General features: G+C 41.8%; 1 protein-coding gene across 3 annotated transcripts in view; it reads left to right on the top strand.

Moving 5' to 3' along the window:
* The first annotated feature begins 215 nt into the window (after positions 1-215).
* Positions 216-14,190, top strand: part of RERE (arginine-glutamic acid dipeptide repeats) — a 422,365-nt gene continuing 408,390 nt past the window's right edge. Inside the window, exon 1 of one of the 3 annotated variants that reach the window (XM_059138457.1) lies at positions 216-689. The gene's annotated coding sequence lies outside the window, so the exon portion shown is untranslated. The remainder of the gene's footprint in view (positions 690-14,190) is intronic. The other 2 variants (XM_059138460.1, XM_059138459.1) reach the window with 2 other exon arrangements.

Below are 14,190 nucleotides of genomic sequence, written 5' to 3'. Positions count from 1 at the left end.
CAAGAAGTCCCGCCCCTCCGCCCGCCCTCCGCCCGCCCTCCGCCCGCCCTCCGCCTCCCGTTGGCCCGGCCTCCGCGCGCGTCACGTCGGGACGCGCCAATGGCGAGGCGTGATACTGCGAGGTGGGCCGGGCCCGAGCGCGGAGTGGGCGGCGGGTCCGTGCAGCAGCCCCGCCGCGGCTCGGCCACCATCGCCGAGGCGCCGCTGCTCCCACAGACGCTCGCGAGCCGCCCCCCGCGCTTCCAGCCTCCTCTTCCTCCCGCACGCCCGAGACACTCGCCCGCCTTGGGTCTCGCCCCCGCCTCCGCCTCCCCCGTGCTCTCCCCTCGCTCGCCTCCCATATTGTCTCTGCCTCATTTTCTCTCCTAGTTGAGGCAAAAAAAAAAAAAAAAAAAAAAAAATCACCATCATCCTCAGGGAGCCCCTCGCCCTCAGAAAAACAAAACCAGACATGATCCTGGGCTCCCGCTTCTGAAGGACTGGCCGAACGAGGAACAGGGAGCTAGTGGAGACCGTCCCAGAGGTCACGGGAGGGAAGCCCCCGCAGCCCCCGGCCCCGTCCCCGCGGCCGGCCCCTCCTCGGCCCGAGCCCGGCGGTCCCCAGCCCCGCGGGCCTCCCGCGCCGTCCCCCACTTTCCCGGGAGCCGGACGAACACACCTCCATTGATGGTGTAGCGCATTCGGGGAAGGTAAGTCTCCAACTTGCCGGCGCGAGGCAGCTGCCTTCTCTCCTGGCCGCTGGACTTGGGGACGGGCGTGGGGCGGCAGGGGGTCGGCTTGGACTCCTCGGTCGGTCGGGAGCCGGGGAGGGGAGGCCGGCGAGCGAGCCCCGCGTCCGGGGGGGACGGGAATAAAGGGCCGGGGACTTGTTCGGCCCTGCCGGGGCCAGGTAACTGCCCCACTGGCCTGCCGACCCGGGTTCTGTCTTTGCTGCTTATTCATGATCTTGTCGGACTTGTCTGAGGTGAAAACCTGCTTCATGTGACTAAATTACTGGCTGAACTGGGGGTTGGGGTGGGGGGGGGAGGAAAGGAAGTGAAAGACCCAAACTGTAAATTTTTTTGTTTGTGGATTTGGGGGTCTTGGGGGAGGGCTTTTCTTAAAGTAGTATTTTCACAGTAGGGAAAGAGTCCTTCTTTGTGTGCTAAATCTCCAGTTCTTTGCTGTGTGTGATTACTAAATCATGAAACCCCAAATCACTTGCAGCAGAATGGGATTCTTACTACCATGTTTTGAGTTCTGCTCCCTGAAAGAAAGTGACTTCTGTTTTTGTTTTTTTTTGTTTTGTTTTTTTAAGGTTTTGGAAAGAAGAGAGGTAGTTTTACATAGATTGTGTGTGTGTGTGTGTGTGTGTGTGTGTGTGTTGGGAGGGGAAAGTATTGCAGGTTTCCTTTGAAACTGGTTGCTTGAGAAGTTGTTGAAAGGAAAACAAAATGATTCATTGTTGAATTGTCATTTTCCTCTGCCTCTTTTCCAAGGTTTGCTTACAATCTTTCTGGATTACAGACTTCAGACATTGATTTAAGCAAAATGTGTCCTTGAGAAACTGGGTGCTTTAAATGTTTCAGTCTGTGTTGCTATTTTAAGGGACATTTAGAAAGTAGTTTTGTATGAATCCTGAAATAGCTTTCCCCAAAGCAAATTTTTTAACACAAAAAAAGATAACTAGTAAAAGGGAAACTTGGTGAATTACAAACCAAACATTTTGGTGTAACATAAATTAATGCATCCTCTGTTTAGATATGGAACAGTTTTGATAATTGCTTTCCATTTAAAGAGAGACCTTTTTGTCTGATGTACACTGGTTTCTTTAGTCTCAGTCTGTTGGGGGAGGGGAGAGAGGATGGATCTATATAATAATAAAATGATCTTTGGGTAGCTATTTCCTTCCATGGATTTGCTTGCTGAGTTAATTCCACTGTAAATTATAAGCCAGTTTTGGTTTTGATAGCCTGAAGGAAAAGCTGGCTTCCAGCTCTCCCTGTTGTTGTTGAGGTCGAAGGGAAAAGAGGCAGAGGCAGGCAGGCAGGCAGACACACACACACACACACACACACACACTCACAATACCAGGCTGAGGGCTCATTGTTCTTCCATACACACATTCATTCTCTCTCTCCCATATTTGGGACTAGGTTTGCACAGACAAACACAGCTCTTTTTGGGAGAGAGGAGAGAAGATGGGGGAAGGGTGGACGCTTTTCTTTTCCAGCTTTCTTTCACCCATCTCATGTCTGGCGGTTATTTTTTTTTTTTTTTTTTTTTTTTTTTTGCAACCTTATGAGAGGCAGAAGAGTAGATTGGAAACTAAAGGACACTCAAAAACATGTTCAGAGACTCGACTCCTCCACCTCCCTTCTTTCCTCTGCAGCCCTAGTTTCTGCTGCTCTTTTTTTGTCTATGTAAAGATGAAAACCTTTTCTATATGTCGTGACCTTATAGTCATCCTTCCTATTCCTCATTGCCCCTGACTTTGTTTGGGGACAGTGACTTGTTCAGTTGACTCTTATTGTAGTGAATGTGATGAGGGTCTTTTCTAGGTAGAAGTAGATTGTCTCAGTTAAGATGATAATGATCATATTTGTGGTTAATATTTGGCAAAGAGTGTCTGTGTGTTTTGACATTTTAGTGGTCTGATGGTTGATAATCAGGTATGCTGGCTATTGAGATGTCATTTTTTTGTTTTGTAAGTAGGGCTTATAAAGAAAGATCTGTTTTTCTCTTTCCGGGGCTGGTGTAGAGGCTTCCTTGAGTATTGGTCAGGGAATACGCTGATAGAGTCCTCCTGGCTTAAACCCAGCTCTGGGCCAAGGATGGAGGTTGGTGTGAATACTGTGGGTTGCAGAATAGCACCTTCTACCGGTTAATTGCTTTGAGGGATCCTGATGAAGAGGATGGGGGAGGGGATTAACGGCTGAGGCCTAATGATTTTCTTTTGAACGCAGTTGTAGTGCCTTCCTGCAAATGCCACTTCCCTGAGCTGCTAATGCAGATGTCCTTTGACTGGCACGGATGTGTCGAGGCTTTTTATGTTATTGGCTGTGTCTTGACATTAGTTTGTTCTATCATCAGAAGTGTTTACACATAGTGACTTCCAAAGACTCGTTTGAATTGATACTCTTTTATGAAAAACATAGTTTGTCTTAGAATACTAAACAAAATCAAGGGATTTGTTTGTGTTCTTGGTGTTAGAAATTGTACGTACACTAGCAGTCTTTAAAAAGTTTTCAGTATCATTAGTAAAAAGTCAAATAGACCTACCCAATAGAAGAGAAAAATCCTAGCTCTGGACCCAGGCGTTTTCTTCTGGGATTTCTTGGGGATGGTGGGGAGGTAGGGGAGAGAGGAACTCACTAAAATCAGTATTTTTGTGGATGTAGTAGTGTTGTGTTGCAGTAGTGTTGTTTTCAATTGTCATATAAACAGATGAAATTAAGTCTGATAGGATGACTAATTCTCTGGGTTAGGTTAAAAAAAAAAACAGAGGCAAGAGAAAATGAAATGAATGTGTACACAGATTAACACAGAAGGCCAAATTCCTGCCCAAAGACTTGTAATCCAAAGTGTAGTTTCAGAGATAATCTGTTTGATAAATGTCCAGAAGGTTTTTTATCACACATCCTAGCCCATCTCTGTTGTTTTAGTGGAGTGGACTTTTGGGAGAGGTTTGCAGAGGCAAAGGGGACTCTGCATAGAATAAACATCTGTTTCAGACCCTCAGGAATGTGATTTCTGATTCACTTTGCTTTCAGAATTTAAGAGTGTAACCCCTGAAGTTGTGTACCTTTTACAAATGAAATGTGAACAGTTCGAATGTATTATTTATTCAGTAGGAATAGAGGCCAGTAATTTCAATCCAGTATATTCTCTGCCAGTGTTTTGTTGCAAGGTAACTAGAGTAACTGAGAACGGGTTCACAACAAAAAGGTAATCCAAATCAAGAAATAAATGGACCAGTTACTTTTTCACCTTTGACATGGTGGTCAGTGAAAAGGTTTCTAAAAAGTAGGGTAGAATCACTGTAAGTCTTGAAACAATTATATGTACTGTTGACAAAAATATGCCAGGTGCTATAAAAACACACACACAGAGGAATATGACCTGTGCCCTTCTAGAACCAGTGTATGTTGAATATTATTATGGATTTAGTAAGCACCCGTTAGTTTTAAAATTAGTTTTGAATCTTTAACATCTTGTTTAAATCCCAGTAATCAAAAAAACATTTAAGTAGTAAAATAAGTTGTATATACTGAGTTCTTCTGGGAATTTCTGTGCTTTCCAACTAACTGCTTTTGGCAGCTTCTTATGCAGTTGATGTAAAGGTTAAGATAGCAGAAAATTCAGATGTTTAGAGTCATTAGTGTAACATAGTTGTGAACTTCATTTTACACATACATACACCCTGAAACAATAGTTATTGTTTTACATAATCACTCTCTGATAATGCTGTGCTCTGGCTGATCATAGAGTCTTTCAACAACTAGAAATTCCTTTTGAATCATGTTTAAGTGATTGTTAATTATTAGTAGTTATCTTTGTAGTTGTTCCAACTTTGTAGCTTTGCTTGTCCTGTTTAAGTGAACATTTATTTGTTAGAAAATGGTTAAGATTGCTTAAGCCATTTTTTAAAAAAAATTATTTATTTATTTGAGAGAGAGAGAGATAGAGTGTTCGAGAGAGAGCATGAGAAGGGAGGTCAGAGGGAGAAGCAGACTCCCCATGGAGCTGGGAGTCCGATATGGGACTCTTATCCCAGGACTCCGGGATCATGACCTGAGCTGAAGGCAGTCGCTTAACCAACTGAGCCACCCAGGTGCCCTGCTTAAGCCATTTTAATGAATATTTGATCACATTAACTCAGACATGTTCAGATCCTAAATATATTTACGAGAATGAAGTTTTGGTTGGAATTGTGATTTGTATAATTAACTTGTTGGTGTGCCAAGTAATATAATCTATGCCATGTGTCTGTATATTGGCTAACTAGGTCAGGCTGGACTGCTAATACAAGAGGTTTTTGGTAAAGTGACCTGTTTGTGTCAGTGTAAAATTGTTTTTATTTGGTAAAATTTACCAAATTTACCAGCAACCATAAGCAATATGTTTACTTGTGAAATATTTCCTTATATAGTTATGTTACAAAATGATATGATCTCTAATTCATTAGACCTCTTGGTATTTGAGGAATCGTCACAGCCTATTTGTCTTGGGCTTTTGCATCAGAAGTTGAAGTTATAGGCCGTGCCCTAATTTAAAACCAGATATACATATGATTTGTAAAGGTTTTGTTAGGCTTATTTGGTTGCAAGGAACAGAAAGCCTTCAAGTCATTTCATGCATTGGAGAAAAGAGGAGCAAATCTGGAAACCTAGAGAATCAGGCCTCACAGAACAATAACCTCAGGTTCTGATGGGCCTCACAGATGCTGGAGTACTGATTGGGATAAGGATCCTGCCCAGCTCCAGTGACCAGATTACCTTGTTGCCTCCTCAGCAGGAAGGATTTGTTGAGACATACCCTGGTGCCAGGGCTGGCCATGGTTGTGCAGGCTCTGTGTAGCATAAGGACACCACACCACTCTAAAGGATGGTATTGACATTGTGGGCCTGGAATAAGCTGAAAGAGAGCTTGTGAGCAAGCCTGGCGATGCTGGACCTCTAGACAGACTCTTTGAGCAGCAGGGGAGAGCCCCTCCTACAAAAACCCATGCTAGCACAGGTGGTCACACACATACTCAGCAGAGCACACATGTACTCATTCATTGACACCTGTACGTGTTCACCAGGCTCCCCGAGGTCTGATTCCTGACACCCTTACTTCTGGAGGTGGGGAACAGGGTGAGTGGGCTGGTGGTGGCACTTAATGTATGGGGGCTGACTAAATTTGTGGGGAGTGTGAGCAGGTGAGAATGTGGGCATGTGTCTGCATGTATGAATTCGGAGCAGCTGCCTGGGGACTCTCTGGAAACCTTTTCCTCCCTGGGCAGAACATGGTTGCACTGGGGTGGTGTATCAACGCTACAGTAATTTTGGTTGATTCCTAATGAGAAGCAAAGGCTGACCACTGATTTAAAAAGATGTTTGTTATATGAAGACATTCAGGTGAATTTAAACTAGATGCTCCTTTTTATATCCAGTGCCAGTGTTCCCCTGCCCTTCATTCCTCTTTCCCTCCCCTTTTCTTTCTTTATGTGTGGGTCCCTGAAGTGACTGAAGGGGTATCATCAGTTTGCAATCCTGCTGTCTCTGGGTGGGTCAGCACCTAAGTTGTTGAGGTTGGATAGTATTACACTAACTTAAATATTTTTTTACTGAAGGCAGGTATTATGCACAAGACCCTAAACAGGCAGGGCTGGCTCACCTAATCCTTTTCTATTCACTCTGCTCTTTTCTGTCTGGTTTCTTTGTGACTTTATGCCTCTGCTCAGCTTCTACCTTTACTACTAAGGACTCATTATATATTTAATTAACGTTTCCCAGGAGAGGATCTGATAGGACTCTTGGTTAAGGGTTTGGAGCCAGACCATTTCTTAAGCTACCTACCAGCCTCCCAGATGGTGGGTTGCTCACTTGTTCAAGCTGTATCTCACTGAGGTACACAGTAGGAGGTATGGGAATGGGAGGCATTCTGAGCCATGGCCTATGGGAGAGGATTTTTTTCTGCTGTTAAATCCTGTCATGTTTTTCCCGTCTTTATTTTCCTGACATCTGGTATGGCTGTTGTTGCTTTTGATAGCTTATCCAACAGTTTATTTTCCTTTAAGAAACTACATCATCATAAATGGTAGTTAAGATTTCTTTTTTAGGTGAGATCATATTATTACATCTGTCTTGCATTTTTCCTGGGAATCTACCCACCTATGTGGTCTACCTTCCTGCCTACCAAGTCCTTTATTCCCAAACTGTATTCATGACATACTAATATGCTGCGAATATTTTAAGTATTTTGAGGTCAAGTAAATTTATTTTTGTTACTATTTTTTATTTTTATTTTTTAAAGTTTTGTCAGAGAGAGAGAGAGAGAGAACACAAGCAGGAGGAGCGGCAGAGGGAAAAGCAGACTTCCTACTGAGCAAGGAACCTGAGGTGGGACTCGATCCCATGTGTTGGGATCATGACTTGAGCTAAAGACAAATGTTTATCAGACTGAGCCACCCAGGCATCCCTATTTTTTATTCTTTTTTAAATTAAATTTTATTTTTTTAAAAAGATTTTATTTATTTATTTGACAGACAGAGATCACAAGTAGGCAGAGAGGCAGGCAGAGAGAGAGGAAGGGAAGCAGGCTCCCTGATGAGCAGAGAGCCAGACGTGGGGCTTGATCCCAGGACCCTGGGATCATGACCTGAGCCGAAGGCAGGGGCTTTAACCCACTGAGCCACCCACATGCCCCTTATTCTTTATTTATATTTATGGTAGTTAGCATATACTGTATTATTAGTTTCAGGGCTAGAACTTAGTGATTCATTGTTTGCATATTGCTCATTTTATATATATATATATATATATATATATATATATATATATTGCTCATTGCACAGTGCTCATTATATCAAGTGCCCTCCTTAATGCCCATCACCCAATTATCCCTCCCCCCTACCCTCAAGTAAATTTATAATGTGCCTTAAAACCTTAAAGGCTCAGAAATATCTTGTAGTTTACAGAGGGTTTTTTCATTTGTCTGTTTCGTTGGTTTGTTATTTATTTATTTTTTAAAGATTTTATTTATTTGACAGAGAGAGATCACAAGTAGGCAGAGAGGCAGGCAGAGAAAGGGGGAAGCAGGCTCCCTGCTGAGCAGAGAACCTGATGGGGGGCTTGATCTCAGGACCCTGAGACCATGACCTGAGCCGAAGGCAGAGACTTTACCCACTGAGCCACCCAGGCCGCCCCTATTTTTGTTTTTTCCCTTCCCCAAAGAATACGTTTGGCTTTCTTATGGAAACTAATGTGCTATAGAACAGTTTGAGAAGCACATCTAAAATTAATCCTTCTTAGTCAAGTGGCTTGTACTTTTCTCCTGGATAATGAAGTAAGTTTGGTGTTACTATTACAGCACTTTGCTGCTCTACACTATTTTTTTTCAAGCAAGCTTTGCCCTCCAGTACTTCCAAGGGTATTTCCAATGACTGCCTTTTCCACCTTTTACATATGTCATTCTGGAGTGTGTGTGTGTGTGTGTGTGTTAAGTAATCTCTTCACCCAGTGTGGGGCTCAAACTTGACCCCAAGATCAAAGGTCACATGCTCTACTAACTGATCTAGCCAGGGACCCCATTCTGGAGTTATTTTTGATTGTTCTATCTATAGTCCCTCATTCCATCTTTAAATCAGATCACAGTCAAATCAATATTTTCTTTTTTTACCCCACTTCACTAGCTGTGCTCTTATTCAAGAATGTAATCACCTCATTTTTGGACATCTGCAGATATAAACACTGGCAAGAATCAAAAAATATTAAAAAAAATCCTCAAGTACATGACTATAGCTCATTGAGGTAAACCTTGCAGGCATGTAAAGATGAAGAGAACAGCTTTCTAGAAATCAATGTCTTTACTGGCCATTTATATACACATAATTGTTAAAAGATAAACTTAAGTGTTTGAGAGACGCAAAGTGCCATGGGGTTATATTAGTGATGTATTGCTGCATAAAAAATTACCTCAAGACTTGGTGACAGTACAGTAAATATTTATTATCTTACAGTTCTGTGGTCATTCATTTGGGAGTGGTTAGGTTTGAATGGTTCTGGCTCAGGTCTCTCTTGAAGTTGCAGTCAAAATGTTAGCTGGGGTGCAGTCATCTGAAGGCTTGACTGGGGCTGGAAGCTCTGCTTCCCCATGGCTAACTCTTTTGGCTGTGAGCAGGAGTCCTCTGAAGCGTCCTGCTGTCTGTGTGGTTACCTGAGTGACCTTGTGATGTGGCATTGGCTTTCTTCAGAAGGAGTGATCAAAGAGAGAGAAAGAGGAAGCAAGAAGGAATGCTCAATGCCATTTCTTTCTTTCATTTTTTAAAGTAAAAACAAAAAAAAAACATTTATTAATTTATTTTGGTGGGGAAGCAGGCAAGCTTTTGTGCATGAGTTGGGGGAGAAGGAGAGGAAGTGGAAGAGAGAATCTCAAGCTGACTTCCTGCTCGGCATGGAGCCTGATACAATGGCAGGGCTTAATTCCCCAACCCTAAGATCATGAGCTGAGCTGAGATCAAGAGTCAGATGCTCAACTGACTGAGCCACCCATGTGCCCCCTCAGTGCTTTTCTGACCTAGTCTCAGAAGTCAGACATCATCACCTCTACCAAATTTATTCATTAAAATCAAGTCACTAAGTCCAGTCCATGTGCAAAGGTATAGAAATTAAGCTCCACCTCTTGAAGGAGGAATATCAAAGAGTTTGTAGATTTATTTTAAAACCACTCTGGGGTCATCTGGGTGGCTCAGTTGGTTAAGCGGTTACCTTCAGTTTGGGTCATGAGCCCTGGGATCTAGCCTTGGGTTGGGCTCTCTGCTGAGCAGGGGAGTCTGCTTCTCCTTCTCCCTCTGCTTCTCCCCAACATGTTCTCTCTTTCTCTCTCAAAAAAACCACCCCCATAAAACCACTACAGGAGTTAGAAGGAGAAAAATATAGAAGACTTAAAAAATGTTTTCCCTTTTGTTTAGTTATCCTCAAGCAATGCTTTACTTTAACTGGAGAGTAGTTGCTGGAGAGTGACATGACCATAACCTCATTCATCTTCTCCTTCTACCTTTGTTCAGATACCATTTATTCTCTACCTTCTTCCTGTTATTCTTACATCAGATTTAATTCTCTCTCTCTCTCTCTCTTTTTTTTTTTTTTAAGATTTCTTTACCCATTTGAGAGAGAGAGGCAGGGAAAAGGCAGAGGGAGAGGGAGAGAAATCCCCGAGCAGACTCACCGGTGAGCATGGAGCCCAGTGCAGGGCTTGATCCCACGATCCTGAAATTATGACCTGAACTGAACAAAGAGTCGGATGCTTAGCCAACTGAGCCACCCAGGGACCCCAGATATAATCTCTTTCTATTAAAACTGTGCTTAGGATGCCTGCCTTTTTTTTGGTTTGGCCACTGTGAGTTCTTACCAAGTACCTTTTTTCTTTTCTTCAGTTCGTTTACCTTTCCGCTTATTTTATCATTTTTTTGTGGGGGGGGGTTCCATTGAGGCATTTTATTTATACATAAGTATTACATGCTGAGAAAAAGAATCCCAGGGTTTTTGCTCCTGTGTAATTTTGTCTTCTTCATGGTTCATGATGCCAGCTGAGGTTGTTAGTACAATGAAACAAAACTGGTAGGACGAGAGTAGATTATTATGTCATCTTTTTAGACCTTTGAGTTGCATATAACATCGGGGGCTGACTGCTGCACATGTTTTTAACCTGCCTGTGAGATTCACAACAATTTTTCCAGCTCCGAGAACGTCAGTGATTTCAAATTCACCAGTGGAGCCATGCTTTATCATCACAGTAAGAAACCGGACAATGACTTTGGAGCATGGCCTAATAAGAACTTGTCGTTTGGCTCTCTTCAGCATTGGTGATGCTCTTGAGAGCATCAGCCCAGGACATTCATGTGCACCATTAGGGCCGTGTTGAAAGATGGCAAAAAGACACTTACATCTTGTGTTAATGATTATTTCTTCCATTTATATCTTAATGTGTGTGTTTTTTTAAGATTTTATTTATTTATTTGTCAGAGAGAGAGAACATGCATGACTGCACAAGCGTGGGGAGTCGCTGGCAGAGGGAGAAGCAGATTCCCCGCTGAACAAGGAGCCTGATGCGGGACTTAATGACCTGGGCCAAAGGCAGACGTCCAACTGACTGAGCCACCCAGGCATCCCTGTATCTTAATGTTAAATCATGTTCTTCCCATTAGATTGTGAAACTACTGAAGTCAGAAAGTTTTAACTACAGCAGTATATATGCTTACATGTTGAATTAAATGTATTCTAGAAGACACATTTCATTGTATCTAAGATGTCATTAGTAACATGTACCATTATTTTATGCACTGCTAAGAGTGAAAAAAATGCTAACGAACTGTGTAAGATCTGTCTCAGTTCCCATGTTGTATAGATGTAAACATTGGAGATCTTAAAATCTTTGAAGGGTGGTCATGTATTTAGGCCATCTTTTCATAGCTTTATACCCTGGAAAACATAACTGAAGATAGATCTTCAAGCAGATTATTTTCTCTCATAGCAGCACTGCTATAGGTAGTGTTATTGTCTAAAGATTTAGCATGAAAAGTTTAGTTATGATGAACAGTACAGTAAAAACAGAGCTGCTACCATAAACCTATAGTCATTATAGTTAAATTATGTTCTAGTTTCCTTAGAGTAGGTATAACTATTATATATTTTGATATGTAATACAGTATATGTTATATATACATATAACATACAAAGATACATCCCTACTGCATTACCAGTTTGGCCTAAAATGTCAACTTTCAACTATTTTAACTACTTAATATTTAAGTAGTTTCTCATGATTGAGAAAACATATTGTTTCTCACGATTCTGTTTATTAACTTCTCCCCTAGTACTGTTTTCTAATGTGACCTTGTTCTACCTCATGTCTAGTTTGCAAGTTTATAAATATATAGCCCTAATCTCTTTTCTGAGATCCTGATCCACGTTGCCCTCTTGTCTCCTTGGATGGCTTTTGAATGCTGAGCTTTAAAATGTACCAGTTGGTATTTGTCCACTCTTAGCCATCATACCATTGAACAAAATAGTTAAGAGCTCTAGACTCAATCCCCAGTCTGCTGCTTAATCATTAGGCAAATTGGGGCGCCTGGGTGGCTCAGTGGGTTGAAGCCTCTGCCTTCAGCTCAGGTCATGATCCCAGGGTCCTGGGATTGAGCCCCACATCGGGCTCTCTGCTCAGCAGGGAGCCTGCTTCCCTTCCTCTCTCTCTGCCTGCCTCTCTGCCTACTTGTGATCTCTGTCTGTTAAATAAATAAATTAAAAAAAAATTAGACAAATTACTTACCTCTCTGGGTCTCAGTTTACTTATTGTAAAATGGGGGATAATAGTTGGAGGAACAAAGTAATTGATACATACAAGATGCTTAAAATGTTTCTGGTAAATGGTAAGTATTCACTAAGTGCTAGTCTTTAAAACTTACTTACTGTTATGATTGTTATCTAGAGATCTAGCTTTCTGTTATGTTTGCTTCTTTATTATCTGCAATACTCAGTAACCAGGAGATACTTAGGATCAGTGGGGTCAACTCTACAGGGCTTAAATAAGTGCTGAGTTACTAACTAAAACTTTCATTATTTCTTGGGTAGGACATGCTACAGAATTGTATATGATTAAATACCAAGTGAATGACACAGACTATAGAATCATAGTGAGGTTTGGGGTGTTAATGAATTGTGAACAGAATGTGATAGCTTAGTTGTTTTTCTTCCTTGTGATGATCCTGAGGGAGATATATATAAGTAGAACCATGGTGAGTGGGAAATTCAGAATATTTTATTATTAATTGGGCTTTTGGCCAAAATAGCCATGTAGATTTGTCTAATACCCTGGGTTGTAGCAATTGGTTAAACTTAAGGCCTAGGCAAGGGATCTCTCTTCCTCCTAAATCCTACTGTCTTACTATTCTTAGGCTGGCTACTTTACAGAATGCCCAAAGAGAGAAAAATGAGCAAGTGCAAGATAGCAAACCCTCATATATATGTGTCATGTTTAATCTGCATTTGATCTTCAAATTTATAAACAAGTCCAGTCAGTGTTTTGGACTCTGACCCAGTCAGGTTAGTATTCTTTTCTCTTAGAGAGATCCAGGAAGGTAGGGGATGGAGAAGAGAGTGCAAGGCATCTTGTTGGTCCAGCTTCTGCTCTTTAGTGAGCTTGGTTTAATGGCCTGCGAGGAATAACTAAACATGGTTGGCCATCTGTCTAGCAGTCCTACTTTCTGACCTTTTTTATAGGACATCCCCTGGGAGCTAGGGGGAACTGCAAAGTATTTTTTTTAATTTAGGGATAGGTTTACTTTTTGAGATGAAATTAAGGAGAAATGTTATGTGAAAATAAGATTTGCCATTTGGAAAAGTGACCCACCATTAGTGATAGCTGCTATGGCATTTTGGTAATATGTTGATTTTAATTTCAGTAATGGGAGTATACTCTTTGAGGAATATGATTATATATGATTATGTTAGTAGAGCAGGATTGAAGCCTAATCATATTATACTCAGTCTGAAACAAGAACACAGTAGCAGAAGGGGTATAATTAACTTGGGAGGCTGGAAGAGGGGCATCTGGAGTGTTGCCCTCGCATTCTGCAACCTCAGGTATATTGCTGTCAACTCCAGGAGGGCACTGCTTTGGTCATCTTTGTGTCCTTTGTATCTAGCGTGTGAAGAATGTAGCAAGTATTCACTTGTCACGTGAATGATTGGATAATACTATTTTGTAGTTTATTGAGGTCAATTATACAGGAGATTTGGCTTAATCTCCTGACTCCAAAAGATATTCAGGAAGCTGATTTTCGGACAAATTCTTGCTGATAACATTTTTGTATCTTACATATAGTATAGAAAGACATTTCAGTGCTTATTGGTTTTTTGAATTATCAAAAAAGTTATTTTAATCCTAGGAAGTATAAAATATGTATTAGAAATTGCTTAATGAAGTAGTACTTAATAAATACATATAGTACTCTTTGTAGGTGTGCCTTTTTTTTTTTTTTTAAGATTTTATTTATTATTTATTTGCCAGAGACACACAGTGAGAGAGGGAACACAGGCAGGGGGAGGGGAGGAGGGAGGAAGCAGGCTCCCACTAAGCAGGGAGCCCAATGTGGGGCTCGATCCCAAGACCCTGGGATCATGACCTGAGCTAAAGGCAGACACTTAATGACGGAGCCACCCAGGTTCCGTGTTTTGCCTTGTTTTAAGTAGGATTAGGTTTAGTGGTGAGTGGCAGAAACCCAAAATAACAATGGCTTGAACGATGTAGAAGTTTCCTTTTTTTCATGTAAAGCATGGGCAGCCCTGAGCTAGTATGGTACCTTCATGCTCATTAGGAGTCCCAGTTTTCTCCTTTTAGTCAAAGAGCATCTCTAGTTCTTCTGGTCAGTTCTGTATTCTTACCAGGGGGGAGGAGGAAGGGGCAAAAGCTGGGTATATCCCCAATCTGTGAGGATACTTTCCAGAA

The sequence above is a fragment of the Mustela lutreola genome, chromosome 10 (assembly GCF_030435805.1).
Source record: "Mustela lutreola isolate mMusLut2 chromosome 10, mMusLut2.pri, whole genome shotgun sequence".
NCBI lineage: Eukaryota > Metazoa > Chordata > Mammalia > Carnivora > Mustelidae > Mustela > Mustela lutreola.
The sequence above is the reverse complement of the archived record's forward strand: the minus strand, read 5'-3'. Positions and strand labels throughout refer to the sequence as shown.